Below are 24,700 nucleotides of genomic sequence, written 5' to 3' on the forward strand. Positions count from 1 at the left end.
TATATATTTATTGTTTTTCTAAACAGATTTAAAGAATTGTTTATAGTTTAATATAAGAGAAAGTGTGAATATATATATATATATATTTAGAAACACAAACAATTCTATAGAATTTCATTCTTGAAAGAAACTATTCAATTTTTCATCCAAGTGACTGGGAAAAAGTGGATAAATTGACTTAAAATCGATGAAGCTTAATAGAATGACAAAAGTGTGTCTTGATTAAGATGGAAGGTAAGAGATTTTTCTAAATTTCTCCCTAATAGAAGGACATTTATAGTTGTTTGTGAGTCTAAACATCGCTTCGGGGATACTTTTCCACTTCCAAAATGCTCCTGCTTTTGACTCATTTAAGACTCTACACTCTGTCAGATTTAAATCTTCAGCATTATAATGAAAGAAAAATATACAATTTTCAATAACAGATACGAAACAATAGAAAATACTTAATTCAATTAATCTTAATTTCAATAGAAATTGTCTCTTCGAATAAAAATACAATAGAATAAATGAATTAAAACGAATTTGCATAGGATTAATATTTGGTAATAATAAGAATAGTTTTCGAGTTAAAATTGCCGGAAAATAAAAGAATATATCCACAGAAAAGAATTAAAATGTAAAAATATAGACTTAATAAAATTATTTAGTTAATGGGATTCGAGGAATAATGGTATTTTCATTTAATCTACAATTGTCTAAACATTTAGTTTTTAATGATAAAGGTTTCCTTACAATTTGTAGATTCGTTCCTTCAACAAACAGAATAAAATTATCTATATTGTTCTAGTCACTTAAACACCATCCCTTTATTGATTCAGTTATTCAAGATACAAAAGATATTAAATCTCAGAGCTCTTCTTATTTAGATTCTCGTGAGTTTTAAAGATTTGTTCCTTCAAGAAACAAAAGAAAACTAAATTTAATGCTCTGGTCTTTTTGACTCCGTCTCTCTTTAGTTCGATATCTTCGGCAAACGAAAGATGCTAAATCGCAAAGCTCTTCTTGTGTAAATCAGCATCTTTAAGTGGATTCGTTTTGCTGAAAAGAAAAAGAGACTTGAAATTAGCCGCTTTGCTCTAGTATTGAGCTCAATCTCTTTATAAATTTGTCTTCTTCAAAACGCAAAAAATCATACGTTCGATTTCCTTCAAATATATGCAATCTTAGCAAACAATAACTAATTTATCGGTTTGATATCTTCTCTTTCTATCTCCTCCTGCTTCTTCTCGTCTTCCTCCTCTTCCTCTTCCTTTTCCTCTTCTTCCTCCTCCCCTCTTTTTTCCTCTTTCTCTCTCTCTCTACTATATATATATCAAGACTTGGGTTCGATTCCTTCAGATTTAGTTTGGTTTGGCTTCATAAAATGAGGCAACGTAACATACGCATCTACCAAGGGTAAATGCTTCTCGGGAGGACTCTCTATGGGGAAACTGGTTCCTATTTAGGTGTTACGCGCGTGACGAAAACCCTGAAAGCTCCGCGTGGGCACCACGTTGGTCAGGTGCGAATCCACGACCAACTGATGTATCCACTCGACTACTAATGGGTACGGTTCCTACAGAAACCAAGCATATTTTAATTTTTTATTAGAAGGAAATATGTTTCGATATAAGATTTATACATCAAGTGCTGTTTATTTTCTCATTTGATTACTTTAAAAATCAGTTATTTAAATACACTTACAAAGACATTCTACAAATAGTTTCGTTAATATATTTTAATTCTCTGTAAATAAATAAAGATATTATTCAAACGAAAACAATCATTAATAATATTGTTTTCAGTTTATCATTCCGAAGTTTGAATAAGAAAAAAAAAGAAACTTTTTAAAATATATTATAAAATTTTCAACTCATCTATCTTAGTTTTCTGGCGTGTCAAAACTAATAAATTAATACAATTATTCGCCAGTTGACAGTTCTTTTCATGCTTCAAAATCGCTTCTATCAGTTCAATCGTTCTATAGTAAAATCGGAGTTTAAAAAAAAAATTAAAAAAGACATTAGCAAATCGTGTTTAAATGTAATTAATAGCACATGTAATTCTTCAAAACAGCAAATTTCTAACGCAGTACAAGTTCATTTACATTTTCATCTCTTCACTTTTGTCTCCTCTCTTCCCTATCTCTTGCTAGGAAGCAATTTTTCATCTGTATCATAACCGGTCATTGTTCTCTTGGATACTAAAAAAAAAATATATAAAAATATAGGGGAAAAAATTGTGGAATTCTATCTGAAGATCGGAATATTGCTTTAAATACTAATGATATTCCTCGCAGAATGTTTAATAAATGCTTAAAAATTCGAGTAGAGTTATAAATTATTAAACCGCAGACACGAAAGATGAAAGAGTATCTCTCCAAAAAATGATTAGTAAGTAAGATTTTTTTACAGATAAATCCATAAAAATAATTAATTAAATTTACTGAATGAAAGCATTTTCTTAAACCGTTTCGTTTTTTATTATTATTTTTTAAATAAATAATTTTTAATGAAAGAAAAGAAGAGGAAATTTATGTGGAGTGTTGTGTTGCATTTCTTATTAAACTTTTACCAATTTATTATGAGGATTTACGTTTAGGTAATCAAGTTTTGATAATATTAATGATTAAAATAAAAGATTTATGAATGATTTTATTATCGTTTTTGATTTGTTTGTCGATGGTATGAAAGGTGATGGGATCTCACGTTCTGCTAATGGATCGATATCTGGATATCTCGAAATTACCAGAGGATTTTGTCTCAGATTTTGCTGCAGAGAGATAGATTTTGACTGTAATAATTTATTTATTGATTTATGTTTAATCGATTTTTGATTATTCAGAATTTAGAAACATCACTAGAAATATAATTTAGTAGAAAGAAGCAGTCAAAAATGTAATTAAAACCACGAAAGAAGCACACATTTAATCAAAAGTAGAATAAGTATTACTCATCTTTGCTTATTTTTCACAGAAAGTTAGTTCAATTGTAAGTTATATAAAGTGAAAACTTATTATTAACCGAGTGATAAATATTAAACTGACAGAAGAAGTGTGTTACAAGAAAACAAAGAAACAAAAGTGATACTTCTTCATTAAGCAGTTATTAAAATTATTCGTGGAAGATAATAATGTCTAAGCAATATATTAACAATGTCATCAACAAGATAATTCCACTATACAGTTCAACGAACAACATTAACTATTCATTTTTCACCAAGATTTGCCTAATTAGTAAAGACGTGATAAATCTCTAAATAAGCTTACACACAGCTATAAACAAGTAAGTTAATTTTCTTAAACAATCTTTTATTATTCAAGCAAAGCAATAAATATTTATGTAAAAATCTCCAGTTTTAAACATTCGATAATTTTAATATTTCCTATAAAATTTTATTATACAACAAAAGAAGCAATTTACTAACTATTAAGAGTAGTTAAGCTTATAATTTGATAAGTTTGTAGATGTCAAATACACGTGCTTAACAAGAATGATCACAACTCACTCGTTCCTAATTATCACAATATTATGTATCTGTAAAGCATAACAGCTAGCTAATTTATTGTTAGCCAGTTTCTGTTGTGCATATGCCTATGACAGCCATTACAGACTCGAAGTTTTCCTGAATAAACCCTAACGTTATAGATTGATGAAGGGGGGACGAACGTGCTTGCCCCTTCATCTGCACTCATCCGAAGAAAAATGATATACATCCACAGCTAACAAAAGAACAAAGGGGTAATTACATTGCACACATGCAAATTCCAAACTCTTGCAAGTTAAAAGAGATAAAAACATGAGGGTAATTCGTGAATTCTTCTTAGAACTTCTGCAAGGAATACAAATGCTCTCAGATTGTATCTAACGGCTCTTGTCTTCAATTGTAAGTAATATTTTTTTTTTCTTTTCCTTGAAGATCTCTATTAAGTTGCTTGTTGATGTTGAGTATCCTGTTAAGTCTCATTTGAAGTAAACGAAGAAAATTGTTTATCAGGAAGAGCCATCCCCTTCGAACTCTCTTTACTATCGAGTGAGAAAGAGGAAGCACCATAATTACTCTTTATCTTGTTAACCATTTAAGATAAAGTTTAAAATTTATGTAAATTTGCTTTGTTTCTAGTTTTATTAAGAAGATTTTAATGAAAGTTGACCACTTTGAAATTTGTTATGCTTGTTCTATAAATACAACTATTATTAAGAAACTGCATTTTCCTTCCTTTCTAGAATTTTTCTTCTTTTCTTTTCTTTCTGTCTTCTTCATTCTAGTAACGATCTTTTCTTTTCTCTGTCATTTTGTCAACTTTAACAAGCGGAAGATTCTTCGATGTCCTGTTTCTGTTGTTGTTCCCGATGTCAAATGTAACTTTTGATATCGAGTGCACCTTTTTTTTTTACTTTACTCCTTTCTTTTATTATTATTATTATTATTATTATTATTATTATACTATTATTATTTTTAACTTTTCTCGCATCGATAACTTTAGAGAAAATAAAATTTCTACCGATATCCCCATTAGTAATCATCGTGTTTCTTTAAAGAATAAACTAGAGAAATGGTCAAAATTTAATTACTCCATTCGAATTTCCTGTTAGACAATGAAGTTTTACGGATTCTTGAATCATTTTGATTAACATAACCGGAAAATTTCATGCAAATTTCCTGAAAATATTCAGTTTGTGTAGATTTGCATCTGTTCTAAAAATATCCATCTTTTCACCGGATGCTGCTTTAAAGGTAATTATCATTTAGATTTAGAAGTTATTCTATAATAAATTATTATACACGTGGGCTCAAATATCATCTTCTATATCAGCATTATCAATCTCCTGTGATTTCTTAAGATTCTCCAACTTTTAGATAACTCTTGCGTGACGGAACGTGATTTGTCTTCTACATCCTCCTATCATAACTTAAGATAACATAGTAAATATTTTTGCCAGAAATGAGTTTATGGTCTGTGGAATTTGTTGCCAAACTTTTTATTATTGATAACATTTAAAAAAATTTTAAAATATCCATTCAAAAAGTTAAACCGTTAATACATTCATCACTGAAAAAAAAACACTTGAAAAGTACAAGAGAACGTCTATGACTTTTAATTGAATTATTTGATAATTTATATTTTGATAATGTTCTAAAGTTTAAGAGCGTTATTTTTGATTTACTGTATTTCATATCCGTTTGAAGCAAGCGTTAATCTTAGAAAAGAAAAATAAAAAAAGGCAATAAAAAAATCTTATCAGCTCTGATCCAAAAACTTCTATTGTAAGTTTACCTTCTTTTTTCAAAAGGGTATCGACTCCTTGGGTTTTTTATCGTTTATAGTTTTAACTAAGGATGATTAAAAATGTTCTTTTTACGAGTTCTAACTTTAGAAAACCCACTAAAGAAAGATAAAGAAACAATAGTCAAAAGGAAAAATATATATATATATTATAGATAAGATCAATAGGTTAAGGTTGTACATAGGTTTATGCATATAGATTTAGACTTAAGAACCTTTCCCTTATGGCTCCTTAAAGTAAAAACGGTTCAGAAATAAAATAAAAAAAGAAAGAAAAATCATTTCGGAGCACATCCAAACCTTTCTCTTAAGTAAATACACCATTCAAAGTTTCTCTCATTGGAATTCTATAATCCTTATTCATGATGGAAACTTTAATCTCTCATATTTGTGAAAATTGTAAAGAAAAAAAAACTATATATATATATTTAATCATAAAACAAATCGATTCTTTGAAAGATCTAATATATCTGATTTATTTCTTCTTTAATATAAACATTTAACGAAAACAATATGCAAAAATATCTTCGAATAATTAAGATTTTCTATCGACAACCACATTAAGAGTGCCATTAAAAATACATTATGTTAATCATTAGAAGGCTAAATAATTCATAACCTGTGAGTAGAATATTTAAAGAATTAAACCAAGAAAACAGATAGAAACCATTAAAAAAATAAGAAGAAAAATAAATTGAAAGTATATTTTTTTCCTTTTGACGATAACACAAATTCCAACTAAGATCTCGACTCGTTCTGTTAATTAGATGCTTAGATGATATTAATTAAACTTCCAATTAATTTGAACGTTTCTTATAACTTATCGACACTTCATGTATAATTTGATCGTATTATTATTATAGTTTTTTCCACGTTTTCTCAGCTTAAAGAAGAGATTTTTAATTATTTTTATACTATAAACAAAATTAATTATCTTCTTATTAAGTTCAACAAGGCGACGAATTTTTTTTAAAAATTATACATTATAAATTGATTTACACAATTAATTAAAAAGTATTTTAAACCTCTTTAATTACATAAAACAGAGTAAATGTGTATTAATGATATAAACACGCGGATACGTAAAGATTAACGTTTTAAGTTTGGTTAATTAACCTTTAAAAATGGAGAAAATTTACTTATAAATTAATAAATTTAAAAGTATTTTCCTAAAATTTATCAAGTTTAAGCTTTAATATATATTTTAAAAAGTATTTTAAATCTTTTCTAAACACAATAAGCCTGTAATAATAATATACAGATGCGGATAAGTAAGGATGAACATCTTTAAATTTAGTTAATTGACCTGTAAAAATCGAGTAAATTTACTTATAAATTAATAAATTTAAAAGTATTTTTCTAAAATTTATCAAGTTTAAGCTTTAATAAATATTTTAAAACCGTAAATTTACTTTAAAACCATAAACAAAGTTGTATAATTTAAAGCTCTTCTTCATCATCTTTACGCATCGACGATAAGTTTTAATGGTTATATTTATCGTGTTATTCTTCTTTTTATTATAATGTATCAAATAAGTATGTCATTGATAATGCTAGATAATTGCGAGTCGTTAAGGATCGACACGATATTGCATCAAGTTGTATACATTGCAGCATCTTTGATAGGAACAATTGGTTACGGTTACGACTTCCGTTACGTACCACATCCTTTGTAGATGATGAGCCATAAATTTTTGCGATTAAAAGTCCAAGAAAAGTATTTAGGAAGCGTCATCTTCTACATTTCAAGCACCTTGATCGACGACTATAGCGCCACAATTACCCCTGGAAAAATTTTATAAATTGCACACTTTTAAAACCTGTTTAAATTCTTTAAGACAATTAAAATTTTTCTACGCTTTTAAATGTCCCCGAATACTTTTTAAACTAGAAATTTCTGGAATTGATTGCCTTCTTTCCTAACTTTTATAAAACTCTTGCACTTGTAAAAATGAACGTTGAATATATTCATTTTAACTTTCACCTGACATTTATAAAAGTTCAAAATTATAAATACAGTAAAACCTGTGTAAACCGGACACTCACGGTACCGAATATTTTTTCTGGTTTGGCAGGTTTCCGTTTTTTTAACACAGTATATCGCTGTGTTCCATAGAATTCTTCCATTTTATGTAAATTTCCGTTTTATTAAGGTTCCGTTTTCAACAGGTTTTGCTGTATAAATCGTACCATATCGAACGTTTTTCCGTTTAAGGAGGTTTCCACTTTGTACAGGTTATTTTTCTCTATTTGTTTCATAGTCTTAAAAATCTCTCATTCTTTCTTTTTAAAATATTTTTTAATTATTATATTTTAGAATTCGGCATTTTTTTTTAATTTTAAATTAAAATGTTTAATTTTTTTTCCTTAAAATATAGTCAAACTTGTAAAAGAAGGCTAGTAACGGGAATATAAAAGAATGGCCGTTGTTCGGAGGTTATTTTGTATGCAATTCTGTTTTAAAAAATTCTGAAAAAAGCCTCCTCCTGTTTAGGGGTGGCCGTTGTTGAGAGGTGTCCGTCGTTTGCAGGTTCTTCAGTACGCATTTCAAAAAGAAACATTCTCGAAACCAAAAAAAAAATGGCCGCTATTTAGAGGTGGTGGCCCTTATTGGAGGTTCGACTGTATTATATAACTAATTAAGAAATAAATAATTAATAAAGTTAAATAACAATTAAAACTAAATAATATTTCTTTTATATATTTTTTAAACTTCTTATTATTTTAAACATCTTTCAAATAATTTTTTCCTCTTAAAATATTGGATTTACAATTTAAAAAAATAAAATTTTACCTTCCATTTTTAAACATAATTAAAATTACGACGAAATAAATATATAAAAAAAAAACTTTAAAAATATTTATTTAAATTATCGTAACTCAATAAAATAAAGGAAAGAAAATTTTAAAATTCGTTATTTATTTTACATATTTAATTTACTTTTATGGAGAAAATATTTAGTATAGCGGCGTTTTTCTTTTATATAATATTAAAATTTTTTTAAATATATTTATTCTAATCAATTCAAGCATTTTTATAGATAAAAAAATTTATTTTTTAAAACAAAAATATTAGTAAAAAAAACTAGAAAATTTACATTTTATAAATGGCTAATTTTTTGCTTGTTTTTCTTCACGAAAACTCGAAAAAATCGTGTTTTTTTTGCAAAAATTACAACAAATTTCTTATAAATTAATGGGGATTTTTCTAAAATTGCAACTTTATCTTCTTTCTTCTTCTTCTTCTTCGATACAAATCACTTATAACGCTTCTTTCTATGTTAAAATCCTTCAGGGAATTCGCAGATGAAAATGTTTACATATCCGTACTCTTAATAGAAAAATTAAATCATCGTTGGCCGAAAATTAATTAAATATTTAAAAGATTATTTATTTAACCATTTGTTTTTATAATTAAAACAGATTTTAATTAAGTTATCTTCATTTGAGAAATAAAAAGAAGCAGAAATTTTGGCCGGAATAACAAATGAAACAACCGCAACTGCTCTTACTACTACAAACTTTTCTTCTTCTCTCTAATTCTAGGCTAAGTGAACGTGTTAAAATAATAAATATATATCACAGAAAGTAAGATATTTTAATAAAAAAAATAATAAATCAACATGTTGATTCTTGTATAAAACAAATTTAATATACATATCTCCCTTCCTGACAAACTGACATTCGAGTTGCATTCTTTATAAATGATGCATACCAGATCGATTATCTTGCTTTTTCATCCTCTTATTTAATATGTCAATTTTTTGTCGAATTTTTTAAAATAACAAAAAAAAAGTCAAATAATTTTTCATAAATTTATGTATATTCTTCTTTATATAAAGAATTTTATTTAATTTTAATTTCCTCCCCCCCTCTCTCTTTTCTCTTGTATATACTAACGTTATTCTTGGATGTTTCTATGAGTGTTTCCTTTCTGCTGATTCTGGAAATTTATGAAAAGGAAAAGGGAAAAGGGGGAAAAATTACATGTGGCATTGACTGATTTGACAGAATTTTTCGTCTTCGATTTGTTTGCAATTTAAACTTTTACAGAATCTCAAAATTAAAAGTGTATTTGTGAAGAGTTGAAGAGTGCCACTTCATACGTTGATTAATTTCTGTCAAGATTAAAATATAAATTAATGAATTTCCTTTGCATGTTTGAATACAATGTAAAGTAGGAATTAAATATAACCAAGGATGACTTTAAATTCTAAAATTCTCTAGAATTTAATTCTCTACATTTGTAGAATTAAGTAAAATGTAATTCTCATACGTCGAATTCGATCTTTTATAACAATTCAGAGTCCTTCCTTACACTTTAATGTACGATTTGTTCAAGAAAAATAATCTTTTCTTCCCCTTTTTATAGATATATTTCTAATATTTTAGATTATTTCGTATATTCTTAACTTACATTCGCGATTTTCTGACTCGTTTCTTTGTAATTTATCCTGTAAATCAAAAATAAATGGCACAGATGTAACTCAGGAAAGGTTAGATGCGAGATAGAACTTGGAAATAAATCAAGAAGATAAAAATCAGGAAAATACAGGTAAAGAACGGGAATTAAAAAAGAAATTCACAGGAATGCCAACGAGTTCTGTCGAGTTTGATATTTTATAAAAATGCAATAATTTAAATTCTTCTCCTTTACAATATATTTAAGATTTATAAGAATGAAACAAAACGTAAATAAAAATTTTCCCCTCTTACAAGAAAAATTCACGATATTCTCTCAAATATTCTTCACTTACATCTGCATTTTTTCCCTTAATTTTTATCCTGTAAATCAGAAATAATTGGCAGAATGTAAGCTAGGTGAGGTTAGGTGTAGGTTAGAACTTGGAAATAAATCATGGAGATAAAATCAGGAAAATGTAGATACAGCACGGGAATCAGGGAAGAAATTGCAGTTACGAATCGAAGAATCAAAAAGGCTTTTAAATAAAACTAATTGTTTAATTATTTCCTTTTGATCCTTAATAAGTGAAGATAAATTGAGAAATTTTAACTTCACTTATCAAGGATCAAAAGAAAAGAATCAAAGGAATTTTTAAATAGAAATAATTGATTAATTTTTGTTTTAATGGTAAAGTGTTATCTTCGCTTATTGACTAATAACACATTAGTCAATAAGCGAAGATAAATTGAGAAATTTTATATAACCTACATGTATATAGATTATATATATAGAAAGAAGTAGAAAGAAAGATAATGATAGACCGGATAAGATTTTAAAACGTTGAAAAAGAATCATTACGAAGAACATTACTTTTTGTTCAATCTTCACGGCTGCAGATGTCGGCCAATTACAGTGGTTTTATGGGTGGTGCAAGGAAATTTGGCAAGATTTTTTTTTTTTAAACTTCACTTTTTGTTTCTGGATCTGACAGATGAACTGCTCTGGAAAAGACTCTCCTTGTCTTGGGATGTTTTTCTTTATACTCTAGCGAGAAATAAAAGTTTTTAACTATCATTTAGAAGCATTTCCACTCCAAGGAATGTCCTTTTTCCTTTTATCCTTTCTCGAATTATTCTTAACTTTTATGCATTTTTGTTTTGCCTTGTACAAACCGAATGAAATTTAATTTAAATATTTTATGCTACTAAAAAGAATTTTTTTTTTTTTTTTTTTACATTCCCTTCTCTTGTGAATGTTTGATGAAATTTTGTCACAAACCGAAAATTTCTCTATAAAAGAAAATTGTAATATTTTTATATACTATAAAAGCATTTTATATAAAGAGGAATTTGAACATTTTATATTTACATCGCTTAAATTTACATATTTATTTATTTTTTATCGAAACATTTTATTCTGTAATAATTTAAAATATAATTTTTTCCCCTCTACAGACTTTGGAAAGTACTTTTAAAATATATATATATACTGTATATATATATTTTTAAATTTTACTTAAAAATTATATATTTATGATTTATTAATTTATAATTTTTTATATTAATATTCATTACAGTAAAACCTGTCCAAAACGGAACCCGAATAAAACGAAAACCTGCCTAAATCTTCCGAACGAGTTAAAAAAAAACTATATAAATAAAACCTGTGTAAACCGGAATCGCCCCGTTTCGAAGATTTTTCCGTTTTACTCAGGTTCCGTTTTGAACAGGTTTTACTGTATTTAGTTATTTGAATTGTTTTATTAAAAATTAAAAGAAATACCGCCTAAGTTTATATCAAAAAAATGAATAAAAAATGTATCTTTTTAGAGAAAAATATAAGAAACAATTCTTTATAAATTAAAACTTCACTGGATCTTTAATGAAAAAATACAATTCTATTCAGAAAGAATTTCTTTTTAAAAATATATGTTTTTTTTTAATTAAAATTTCGTTTCTATTATGATAGTTGCCTTTGTTATAGTAACTCATCAAGCCAACAACAAGCTTAGAAATCCAGATAAAGCAGTGCATTAAGAGGAATTCATAGATAAGCTGGGCTTAGTTATCTGCAATTGTGAAAAAAAAGAAAAAAAATCAGGTAGAATAATGTCATGTGAGTGCGAGGTGATGAAGTGCGGAACATCAAACAACAAGAAAAATATACAGTAAAACCTGTCCAAAACGGAAAAAATATTCCGTCCGGTTTACACAGGTTTTATTGTATTTTTTTCCCGTTTAGGCAGGTTTCCGTTTTAGACTGGTTTTACTGTATTCGGTACGGTTTACACGGGTTTTACTGTGTATTTAAATAAAGATTTTTGAAAGATTTATTTTTATATTATTATTATTATTATTATTTCCAGACGTGAATGGATAATGCTTAAAATTTTCTATGAATAACGTTTACACTTTTTGTTAACTTAGCATTTTCGTATTCTAAGAAAAATGTAGAAATGTTTGAAATAATAAGAAAATTTAAATGCAAAATATATCTGAAAGAATCATAACACTTTTATATTTTGAATAGGAAAAATTCTCTTTATTTCTTTAGATTTCTTCCCCTTTTCTCCTCAATTCTTTTCGACTAGAAAAATCCTTTTGATACATAAAAGCCCAAATTTATTATGGATATTTAAATAAATAACAAACTGAAAATAGTCAACTCTTGGAATCATTGCCACCAATCACCTTAAGTGTTATGTGGACAGTTATAGCAATCGTTAAAATGCAAGTTTATGGTACTTCTACCATTATGTCCCAGATGAACAATAAAAAAACACCCCAATCTGCCATTTTAAATTTGATTTTTTTTTTCCTCCTTATTCTTTCTAAGTGAATCAAACGCGACACGACGACCTTTTCTGGACAGCATAACGCCATTTTCATAAATTTTACAGAAAAACATTAATAGATTTGGTGGAATGAAAGAGAATTTCTTCATTTTTTTAGCTGTTTACAACCGCCATTTTGTGGTAACTACATTGTTCGAGATAATAAGGCGATTCCCCCTTTTTTATATACCAAATAGATCAATAAGAGGGGGGAAAAACAATAAAATAACGAAAAAAGTTCCTTTTTTTTAACAAGTGAGTCCCGCAAAATAAGCGCACTCGAAGTATATACACTTAATCAGTTTCTCAATTGTAACCTTTAAATTTTGAAACAGTACAACAAAACTTCTTTCTTTTTAATTATCTTTACATAAGCTATAAGAAAATCGATTAAGTGCTATTCTCTGGAGTACTTCTTCTATTTTTCTATCGAGATCTTATTAAGAAAGTAAATTAAAAATAAAAATCCAAAGCTTCTCGTCAACTACACACGAATAATACATTGATATTCATATTTAAACTTTGCCTTTAGTAGTGTGAGATCACTCGATCTATCCCATCGATTTTTTTTTCTTTTGTGGAGAGAACTTAATAACCGTGGAATTCCATAGGTCTTGTGTGCTAGAAAAGACAAAAGAGAAATAAAATTTATGGACCGTACCAAAGTTCTAGTGATATAGCGAGCGGATCTTATTCTGGAGACTAAGGATCACCACTAAATGATGAATGGCAAAGGAACACAATTGCTGGTCCCTTTGGACCAAAGATCAAATGATAGTGCGATTCCTTTTCAGATACACTTATGTCTTTATTAATATTTGTTTTTTCCTTCAGCACAAAAACTATTTACCCCTATCATTTACCCCTATTTACCTCTCGCCATTCTTCACTGTTTCTGATGTTTGGATATATATTTGCGCAATCGAAACTCTATATAATAAATGATCTATAGAAGAGATTCTTATTGATAAATCTATGTACAAACACCATTTTCTTTATACGTTTAAACTGTGAACGTTATCATTTATTTCTACTATTTTTGTAGTTTTATTTTAGACTGTGCTTACTGAATTATATAATTATAATATAGATCTAGCAGGATTACTTTCATCTTTTGAATTAATTCTACAATGTTATAGAATATAAATCCTTCAAGAATTTATATAATAAACTATATTATAATCGATTTTAGTGTTTATAAGATTTAATCAAATTTGTATATTTATTAAATAATTATAAGATTAATTACAGAATTATCATAACTTTCTCCATCAAAATATATTCTTGAATTTTTAATAAATAAATAAATAAACTCATATAACCATGTACAATAAAACCTGTCTAAGACGGAACCCGAGTAAAATGGAAACCTTCCAAAACCGGTACAGTGCGATTTCGGTTTACTCAGGTTTTACTGTACTGTATATTTACTGACCTTTACATAATATAGAAACTAAATAAATCCAATTTTAGAGGGAAAAAAATTAAAATTATGAGTTTTATATGTTTAAATTTTAAAATAATCGTGCAGACTATTTAAAACTTAGTCGTAATTTTACATACTGCTTCATCCCTTACACTGAAAATGGAGAATACGATCATATTCTACACTCATATTTCAATTTTTCATTTATAATTACGTCACGTAACCGAATTTCATCTGCATTTACATCGTCAGACAGATGACTTTCTAGTAACATGTCATCTTATTGACGTGAGGGATGCGTATTCGAATTCGATTAGACTTTTTATGGATAGTTTGGATCGTAACTTCATTCACCATCTTTCATTCCTGGTGAAGGTTCGCTTCAGATATTAACATTAGTGTTGTTACTCAATATTGAGTGATTGCAACCCAGTACTAATCCTATAATGAACGTAATTGAGGTCGGCTATATAACTCTCGCTTGATATCAAGCATCACAGAACTAAATCGAATGTTTCCTAACTCGTTTTCGTAGAAATACAGTGAAACCTACCTATAAGACCACTCCTCCCAAGCCATCCTCCTCAGAAAAGACCGCTTTTGCCTAGAATAGATACTAAGTCACATTGCACAAAAGAAACTCTTATGATTTTTCTTATTTATAATGATAAAAAATTAAAATAAATATCGTATCATTAAAGTATGGTGTATTATTTGATTCAATGAAAAACCCTTCCAAAGCGACCACCCCTCGGAACCATTGGTGGTCGCAAAGCAGAGGTTTTACTGTATATTTTATGTATTTGAGGACGAATTATTTTAGATAAAATTTGCCATTTGTAACAACATTTCGTACATTATCTTAACCACCTCGTATTAAAATTCTGAAATTTTATCATTCGATATCTTTATAATTTACGACATTTTAAACCACAAATTATTCCACTTTATAATTTTCTTCTCCACAATTCGAATTTTAGTGTGATTAAGTAATGATTTTACATAACTACATCCTCCTTAATAAAGGTGTCATAGTAACGATTATGACTTAATCTAATTCAGGTAACTATGTCATATATTACGGAAACGTCCAGCTATTATGACTCATTAACCTTAACGTCACGAATATCCTCAATTCCAAGCAAGAGGAGCGTTAATTGTATGAATCTCGTAATCGATTCTTGGCTAAAGTCCACCTGTAGATTAAAATTTTGTCATAACCATTAAAAAATATGGCATTGTATAATTGGGCCAGAAGTGAAAGGATTTACATCATAATCCCTGCACGACTCAAATCGCATAAACAGATATAAAATCCTTTCGAGAAGCGCGACTTGATGAACTTTTACTCTTAACACTTTTATTCACTTGTATAACTTGTAAATTTTATAATATAAGCTTGTAAAAAGCTGTAATTTAAGTTCTACAGGCGAATTACTCGGTTAATTCGATTTCTTTCATCGAATTACAACAACTACAAATCACTCTGTTGTAGTGTGAAGTTAATGTTATTTTATTCGGTAAACATCTTTAAATTTGCAACATGCTATCGAATTTTTCGTAACTTAGTAAAACAGGTATAAGAAAAATGCCACAACTATAACATTAAAACTATGCGATGAGACTTTGTCTAATGACACAACGGTTAAATTACCCAGAAAATTGTATACAGATGAGCGAACGCAATTAAAATGGTAATTTATGCAAGTTATGATGTTACAATTTATATATTTTATGTATTTTTTCCGTTGATAAGAAAGACTGAATAATAGAAAAGTGGAAAATTAGCAAAAATTAATGATTATGAATCATTTAATGTGCATCATTTAAAGGCTAAGATGTGCAAAATAGCCAAGTCAGAACAATATTCGTGCATGAGTAAGTAGATCGTGATCTTCCTTCATCTTTCTTAAAAAAAGAATTTTCTATCAAATCTAGCTGGCATTTACATTCTAAAATTAATTTTAAACTTTTAATACGTTATGAATTTTCATAAAAGTAAAATCTATCTTCTCACTTAAACATTTATAAACAGAAAAACCTGCTTGCACGATTTATGAACTCACACATAAAAAATAGCATTTTTACACTTAAAAATACTTTTTTTATAACTTTTGAGCCATTTATCATATCATGAAAAAAGCTAAACTATTATTATCCACTCGGATTTGATTTATTTTAATATTTACAACTGCATACATCTTAATTTTTTTGAGCTAAAAAGTTCAGTTGTTGATTATTCTACCGCGTAAACAAGTTATTAATATGCAAAAATAAATTTTGTTGTTTATTCTTAGTAAATATTTTTGATGTATAACAAACTATTTACCCCGAAAGTTCTGGATAAAGCTACCAAAATAGCTATGTACAAATGCAATTCCTTGGTTAATGTATGAGAAGGAAGGTTGAGTTTAGCAGATACAAGAGAATGAGACAGAAATGCGCATCTATGAATAATGTGGGATAATAACCATACACTACCATACGAGAGAAGAAAATACTATGAATATGAGAGAGAAAAGAAACCTAAATAAAATATGGGATGTGCTTCAGAAGTCTTTCTCTTTGGAAAACTCTATCACAATTACGCAGCTTTACTCGGATCTTATTTTTATAAACAATATTTAAGAATTTTCTAAAAAGATTAATTTTTTATACAATTATATATTTAACAAAAATAAATTTTAAATACATTTTCATCCATTAAAAATAAATCGCACATAATTTTAAGAATAAATAATTTAAAATTCAAATTGACGAATTAGCGCAAAGAAAAAATGTGTATTTCAACGCCGATTGGTTAAATGTTAATTTTAAAAACGAAAATTTAACGGTGTAACGACTCTTAACTGTAGATAACGACTTCGTTACATATTTCTAATCCCAACGTGAATATAAACATATAAATCGATAGCTGAACAAATTCATAAATTAGAAATGCTATAGGTATAAAATCTCGAACGTCTACTCCTGACAGGCAGGATTAACAATTTATATTAACGATAAAATTAAACGACCAGCAAAATTTGACTTCATTAAATTAGATTAACTTAAAAATTAATAATAATATTTAAAAAATGGTAATGAAAATACTGGTAATTACCTTTATCGAAGGATGTTTTCGTTAAAAAATCAGACGAAACGATTCTTTTCCTCTTGGCAGAAGGATAGAAACAATAGGATAGGACACGATAATTTCCGGCACGCTTGCACAAGAGGGGATGAGAAAAGTTGACCAGTTATCTCAGTTTAATTAACAATGTGTTAAAATATCGTTAAAGCTTTATCTCCTCTCGGGCAATAGCAACCCAGTCAAGAACAAAATATTCATTTCAAATATATCTAATTAAGGTGTGGGTTGTTCTAGATATCTTTTTTTCCCTCTTCTTCTTTATCAGGGATGCACGTGTGGTTCTCTACGAGAGATTTTAATGAGTGTTGCCCCAAGCTTCCAATTTGTCGCTATTCAAAACTTTGCTTTTTTTTTAATTTTTACTATTTCGACTTTTTATTTCTAGAAATTTATTCTTTCTAACAAACAAAGATCTTTTCAATTGTGTATTTCTTGTTAAAAATTTATTTTATATTTTATAATCGATTATTTTCTTAACAATATTTTAAAAATGATTCTTTTAGTAAATGAATACCGTGTGATGTTCTATACCAAGACAATTGTAATTCACTTTAGACGATCGGATGCTTGATTTCAATTTTAATACGATAAACAGTAATCCTGGAACAATTTACCTAATTTTACATTTACCATCTTGTGATATATGAATTGCAAATTTACAAATAGGTATGTGTATATATACACACCGAATATACACTAAATTTTATTATCTCGTTCGATTGCGGTAATTTTGTTTATATATTGGTAATTTGCAAATGAAAACGAATGTTTGCAATTTATAATTATGTGCAATCATTAAATTTAAATGTTATTCTAAGTCTTTGATTAATTAGAATCTTTTCGGGAATTTTAAAAGTTTTCAAAATTTAATTTCCATTTAAAATGTTTTATCTAAGATTTAGCAACGAAAATGCTGAAGGGATATCCCTTTCTACTTAATTAATTACATTTATGTCCTCTTGGGAAAGAAAGGCTTTATATTAGTTGCTCTTTCAGCTTTAAATCTGTAATTTATAGTACTTGAAAGTCAATGAAAAATAAATAAACATTTAAAATATTTACAAGAGTATTCTTCTTCAACTAAGCTGTAATCAGCGCCGGATTTGTACGTAAGCTAAACATGCTACGCCTTAGGGCCTCGCAGTACGAGTCTATTTCTTAGGGCTTCACATTTTTGGGCTGCAGTTTGAAAAAAAATTGTAGACTTATAAACTCCTTCAGTCTGTCCTTTCTTAATCTAGAGAAAGGAAATTGATGAAAATCGAGACCAGATACGGAAAGCTTAAGAGCAGGAGGCCCCGATTAATTATGCATGAAAGTGCTTAAAATAAAGTGACTTTATTTTAATTCAAAAACTTTCCCTTGAAAGGAGTTAGATAGATGACTGTCACCACTCTTTTGCTAACAGGAGAAGTATGATATACAGGGGACTAGTAACGCCTACTGATTTGAGGTGGAGAACATATTTTAAATTACATGAATTAAAAATATGATTAAAATTGCAGCCCGACATTGTGACGTCACAATAAATAATTGCTCATTACATATATCATTATTTAGTAGAGGAAAAGGGCCTACTATATGTTTACAGCAACAAGCATTGCTGTAATTCTAATTCATTATTAAAAGATTACAAAGAAATAATTGATATAGTTTTAGTAAAAGTTCGTTATATTTTGATAAATAATTAGTTATGTAACTGGTTTAGAAATATGTCAATAGAATTTTTTAAATATATTTATACAGTTTTAAATTAAAACACCAAATGGCTCTAATTCGAACCTCTTTCAGGGTCTTACATATTTAATCCCTACAACAGTCTTGTGTTGTGAGAGGCCTCGAAAGTTCTTTCAAGTGCAAAAATAATAATAAATTTATTAAGTGTTATCCTCGAAAGACTCTTGTATATTAACACGCTTAAATCAGATCCTTTTGAATATTCTATATATTTATAAATAACATTGAATAAACAAACAGCCAAACTTCGATTTAGTGACATCATCAGTTTTCCTCTGAAATCGGCGCTAAATCGAGTGTGGCGCTAAATTGAAAATATCTCAAAGAATAAGAATTGTATACAAACTCAACCGCTAAACCGTTTGACCGGTTTACCGGTTGAAAAGCGCATTAGTAAATTCACCGATAATTTGATATTTTTACTGGTAAATTCGATAAAAATAGGTAGACATATAATAATTTTCTGAAGCCAAATATTTATATGCATACACATTCATATATACATATATCTAGTTTTATATATTAAAGACAAAGAAGCGTCAAATGTTTCTATTTAAATTAATAGTGCCCAAACTTTTCGATTGGCAAGGCAGATTGCGTATAAGTCGAAGGTAGTCGGGCCATGTCCACTTGTGGACGAATGGATAAAACCACTAAACACTGGTAGTTGGTTGCGGGTTCGCGCCCACTAATGGGCTATCATCGTGGAGTTTTCTGCTTTCTCCACACGTCTGACACCTAAAGAAGGACTAGTTTCTCATAGAAAGTCCTCCGAGAGGCACCTATCCTTGGCAGATTTCATGCGTAGTGTTGCCTTATCTCATTAATTCTACAGTCTTAAACGAGCCACAAATATTTTGTATATTCCAGGTATACTAAAGTAAGTCTATCTCTATCATTTATAAGTGACGTGTCAAAATGGCTGCGGGATGGAATTGGCCGGGGGCAGTGTTTGGGCACCACTTTCCGGGGTAAATTTGCAATCCCTAATAATAATTTCGTTTGTAATGGAAAATCTCATTTAGTAATTCACACATACTGAAGGGTTCTCTACTTAATATTTATGAAGAAGATCCGTTTACAAGTTTTAATTGGCACTTTACGGGGGTGGCATTATTTAGAGGGACTTTATATCGACTTTTGACCACAAGTATTTTTAGGATTCTTAAGCTCGGAGACTACAGGAAATCGTTTAGTTTGTTTACAATCCGCCATTATAGTGAAATCAATAAATTTCAAAAAAAGTTTTAAAGGTTGACGTTTTGTTTCACGAAACAATTTATTGCGTACGACACAATAAATTATCTCGAAAATTTATCTGCTTGAAATCTATTTGTTGCCAAAAATTTCATTCAAAATCTTTAGGTACATCGATAAATATACACAATGAAAATTTGTTAGCTCGATCCCCGTAGATACAATCTATAAACGATGATGAAATTAATAATTTTCTAATTAAAAAACGTTTTAAAATATTTTTTTAAAAAAATAATTAATAATGCATGTTTTTATAATTAATTTTTTAATCGATAGAAAGGTAAATAAATTCCCGAAAGTTTCAATTTAATTGATAGTAAACGGTATATACAAATAGTAATTTAATCTTGGAAATGAATGTAAACAAATCTTAGAAACTATCTGACAGAATTTTTCGTAAATTACTTTTTATATAATTTCTGATTTAGGTTAGTCAACATTCTATTCTGGAAGTCGAAATTCTCGACAGCTTTTCCTAAGTATTTTTCTATTGAGAGGAGTTAATCGCATTTCGCACTTCTATCCAACAGTGGTTCTAGCTGCACAGATGAAATTCTCTTGGGAACGGTCGTACGTATGTTGAAGATATTGGTTACTACTTTACCCAATTGGCCTTCTCTTCTTGTTTGTTTGATTCTCTACTAAAGGCACTTTTTCTCTATCCTTTTCGCTAAAGTTATCTTCACTTCTACTAATGTTGAACGGATAAACATGTTTTATAAAAGACTAGATGCAATTATGTGAATATAGTTCAACTCGATGACGTTAGACTTTATTTATTTTATCTTCTTCCTAGATTATTTTTCTTCGAACAATTTGAAAATTGCATTTTCTTTTATTTTTCGAGATTAAAATTTAATATATAGTAAATTAAAAATTTTTTTTGGTGCAATCATTCATGCGAAATTACTTTGTGACCTTACCTCTAGATAAGAGTTAGTAAAGGTTAATAGCCTGCTGGACTCAGTTTGTACTATAGGAGAAGGATGATGGATTTGGAATGGTGCCGGAACAACTTCCATTAGTCACAAGAAGTAAACAAAAGCAACTATCTCGGACTAGCTTCATAAATAATGTTAGAACTCGGAATCATAACGCATTCTATTGTCGAAAGTTGGAGTCTTTTTAGGGCCTTCGTACAAACAGGTGTATTATTTTCTGTTGGGAGTTTCAAAATTGTATGAAGGTGGTAAAATTATAAAGAAGAAGGAAATTGCTTTCTGTACAGAGAAATAAATAAAATATTTATAAATTTTCTAATCAAAATTAAACAAGAACATTTTCGATTGTTTGTAAATTCTTTATTTGATGCGAGCAACGAGTGATTCACCTTCTATGCGATTTATTTTTAAATTTGGAAAGGAAGATGCCGTGTAACCGATTGATGGACGTATTGAGCTTGCGATGGAATACCAAAGAGTTAAATTGCTCTCTGTACATAGAAAAGTATCTGAAATTTTCGTCACGTCAACGCAGTCACTCGGTTACGCTATCTTGAATTTACTATTTACCTTACATTACAAAAGCCGTGCCTTTATATAAGATATACGTCTATTGAATTCTTAATCGCAGAGTGATATCTGCAAAGGCATTTAACATCTTTATAAGAGAGATGAAAGTTTCTTTAATCTTTCAAACTATTTCGGTTAGAGGGATTTAGTCACGTTCTGACAACTCCATTAGATGAAATTCACAGATAATTTGAACATGTTCAACGATCTCTTAAGTGAGAGAAATAACTGAGTTGTAAACTAGAGACTGTAAAGTTTTATGTCACACTTTATTACTTTATATAGAAACCGTGACTGGAACTTATTACCGAGACAAAATTTATTATCGTGTATTCGTTAGGTTTTACAACACTCGAAAAATCTTGCGTGCCGAAGAGAAAATTGTCACCATTAATCTATAATTAAACAGCTGTTAATTTTAATGTTATAAATACATTTTTAATTGAGATTTATCAGGGAATAATTTAAGATACTTTTTTTCCGTGTCTCACTAAAACTTAATGCCATTAGTTGCCCTTTGTTAGACACTGAAGAAGCTCTCGCCACATAAATTGTCTTCTTCTATTGACCTTCTAAATGAAATAAAGGGATTCAATCTCTACCAATTGATTCCCCTAGCAAGAAATCACTTTCAAACTTTAATCTCTGCAACAAACTCTACAACAAACAATAAAAAGAAGCAATTTCAAGTATAAAAAATTGCGACTCTTTTCTGATTTATTAAGAAATTAATGTACTTATACAATTGAATAATACCATTTGTGAAGAAAATTGAAATTTTGATGCCTCATAAGAATCACAATAACATTCTATCATGTAAAGTTATGAAGTGGAACGTTAAATATAGGCAATTTTTGACAAAGGGAGAGATCTCTGATATTAGAATATATCGTAGAGTGACTTAATCGATGGTTATGAATGAGAAAGGAGACAATAGAAAATTTTAGTAGACGAGGATAATAATTAATGGCCGATATTCCTTTCTTCCAAGATGATTAATATAAAAAAAATGTTTATCAGCTTTCTGCTTAGGTAAGCAAGCAATAGGATCATTAGGAAAAGGCAATGTAGATGAAGTTGGAGCAAACAACTTTGGCAAAGACCCAAAATAGTTGGGAAAGAACCGAAGCCATTTCATTTGTCAAACAGACTTAACAATGACAATTTTGCATTTAATGTAAGAAACACTTAGGATGAAGATGTTTCTAAACTCAAAATTCCATTATTAATATCTTAAAAATGGCAATTAAGAACATTCTTAATTGCAATTAACTCAATTAATCTATTCGTATTAAATATGGTGTTTGAAATAACTTAGAAGGATCATTTAAAAAGAGAAGAAAAGTAAATAATTATCTTGTAAATGAAGCTATTTATGAATTTTACATTTCAGTTAATTATAATTAATAGATTTCACTTTAAATATTTTTCTATTTAACTTTATAGAAAATAAGAATTCCTTCTTATCACGTTTTGATTTTAATTAGTAATTAATTTTGACAAAAATTTAAAATAAAAATTAATATTGATTTACTTGAGAACGATCTGGGAAGAAACGTTTGTACGTCAGTTTGTCTATCCAAACCTTGAAATTTATGTCCTTTTTTTAAATAAATAAATAAAAATTCTTTCAACGACGATTGTCAACAGCTCATCACGTATATCGTCATATATTTTATTTTTAAAAAATTTCAAATCGCTCTTCGGTAATTAGACATGAAATTTTGATAAGAATAATGTTCAGAAACCGTAAAATTTTGACTTTCTAGTCTATAGTTTCGAGAAATCTCGAGGACAGACAAACGAACAAACTAATAAAAACGAAGAGAATGAATGTAAAAAAAAGAAATGTTTTTGTTCGCTATTATCTCATTCTAATATTAATTTTTTTTATTGTTTTTTACTGTTTAAAAGTAGAAAAAACCCAGCAACGAGTTGCTTAACTTTCCCGGCAACGTTTGATGATGCCGTCTGTTATCATATTTTATTAAAGGATTTTTTAAATATTTTTAACTATTATAAAATGGCAGAAAGCTTAATTTTCTGGGTAGGGATGGGTTTTATAAAAAAAAATTGTAAATGCTAATAACCAGTAAAATCGTCATTAAGGAGCAACACAAGACCCTCTGTATCTCCCCACCCCCTCGACTTTTAATCATCAAAATTTAATAGCATCGAACCCCTTAATAATCAAACCTCCCTGCAAAATTTCAGAAATTTTCGACAAAAAGCACAGGAGTTATTACGCTTCAAACAAGGTGACCCTCCCACACAATAATACACATACATAAAGAAAAACCCCCGAATTTTTTGCATTTCTCGACGTTTTAACGTCCCCGAGTCCCAAAATATATAAATCTTGAGAGGTCATTTTTTGACCTATTCTCTACTTTCCCTTTGTTATATATAACAGAGCCGGAAAAGTAAAAATTCATCTAGAATATAAGAAGAGAATGTATAGAAGGTATATACTTTTTATAAAAGAAGAAAACTACATAGAATCACGGAGTAGTTATCGTTTTAGAAGTTTTTCTTCCTGTAAATTGAAGTCGAAAATAGATTTATTGTCGAAGTCAAAATTTCTATACTCCTCCACAAGTTGATAAACTTGGCCCAACAGCTTTACCGTCTTTTTATTATAGCTCAATAGAGCAAATCGAGGTTGTCGGAGACACGAAGCAATGAAGTGCTGTTTGATCAAAAACTGACAAAAGGTCCGAAAGCTATCTGCCGAAAATTTCCTTCCTCCAATCGTGTAATCGAATCTTCTAAGATATATAAAAACCATAATAGTGTTGGATCCAATAGAACGACAACAACTGGAAATTGCACTTCACTCAAACTTTTTGTCTAGTTTTATTTTATTCTTTTTTCTTTATTATTTTCAAGAAAAATCTTTTATCTAGAATAAAAGGTAAACTTATCCTTCGATTTTTCTATTTTATTATATACAAAAAAAAGAAGAAAAAAGAAAAAACCTGTCCAAAACGGAAACCTGTCCATACGGGAAAAATCGTCAAGCGATTTTCTATGTTAAAAAAACCTGTGCATCGAATACTTTTCCCCGTTTGAATAGGTTTCCGTTTTTCACAGGTTTTCCGGTTTAAACAGGTTTTACTGTATAGAAGA

General features: G+C 28.6%; 1 long non-coding RNA gene across 1 annotated transcript; it reads right to left on the bottom strand.

Moving 5' to 3' along the window:
* Positions 1-1,879: 1,879 nt before the first annotated feature.
* On the bottom strand, positions 1,880-10,733 carry LOC136969296 (uncharacterized). The gene is made up of 3 exons (XR_010879801.1): positions 10,545-10,733; positions 2,090-2,185; positions 1,880-1,963 (listed from the first exon to the last, which is right to left on the bottom strand). It is a non-coding gene; the product is annotated as an uncharacterized lncRNA (long non-coding RNA).
* Positions 10,734-24,700: the final 13,967 nt, after the last annotated feature.

The sequence above is a fragment of the Centruroides vittatus genome, unplaced genomic scaffold (genome assembly GCF_030686945.1).
Source record: "Centruroides vittatus isolate TY-2023 unplaced genomic scaffold, ASM3068694v2 contig_1776, whole genome shotgun sequence".
Classification (NCBI taxonomy): domain Eukaryota; kingdom Metazoa; phylum Arthropoda; class Arachnida; order Scorpiones; family Buthidae; genus Centruroides; species Centruroides vittatus.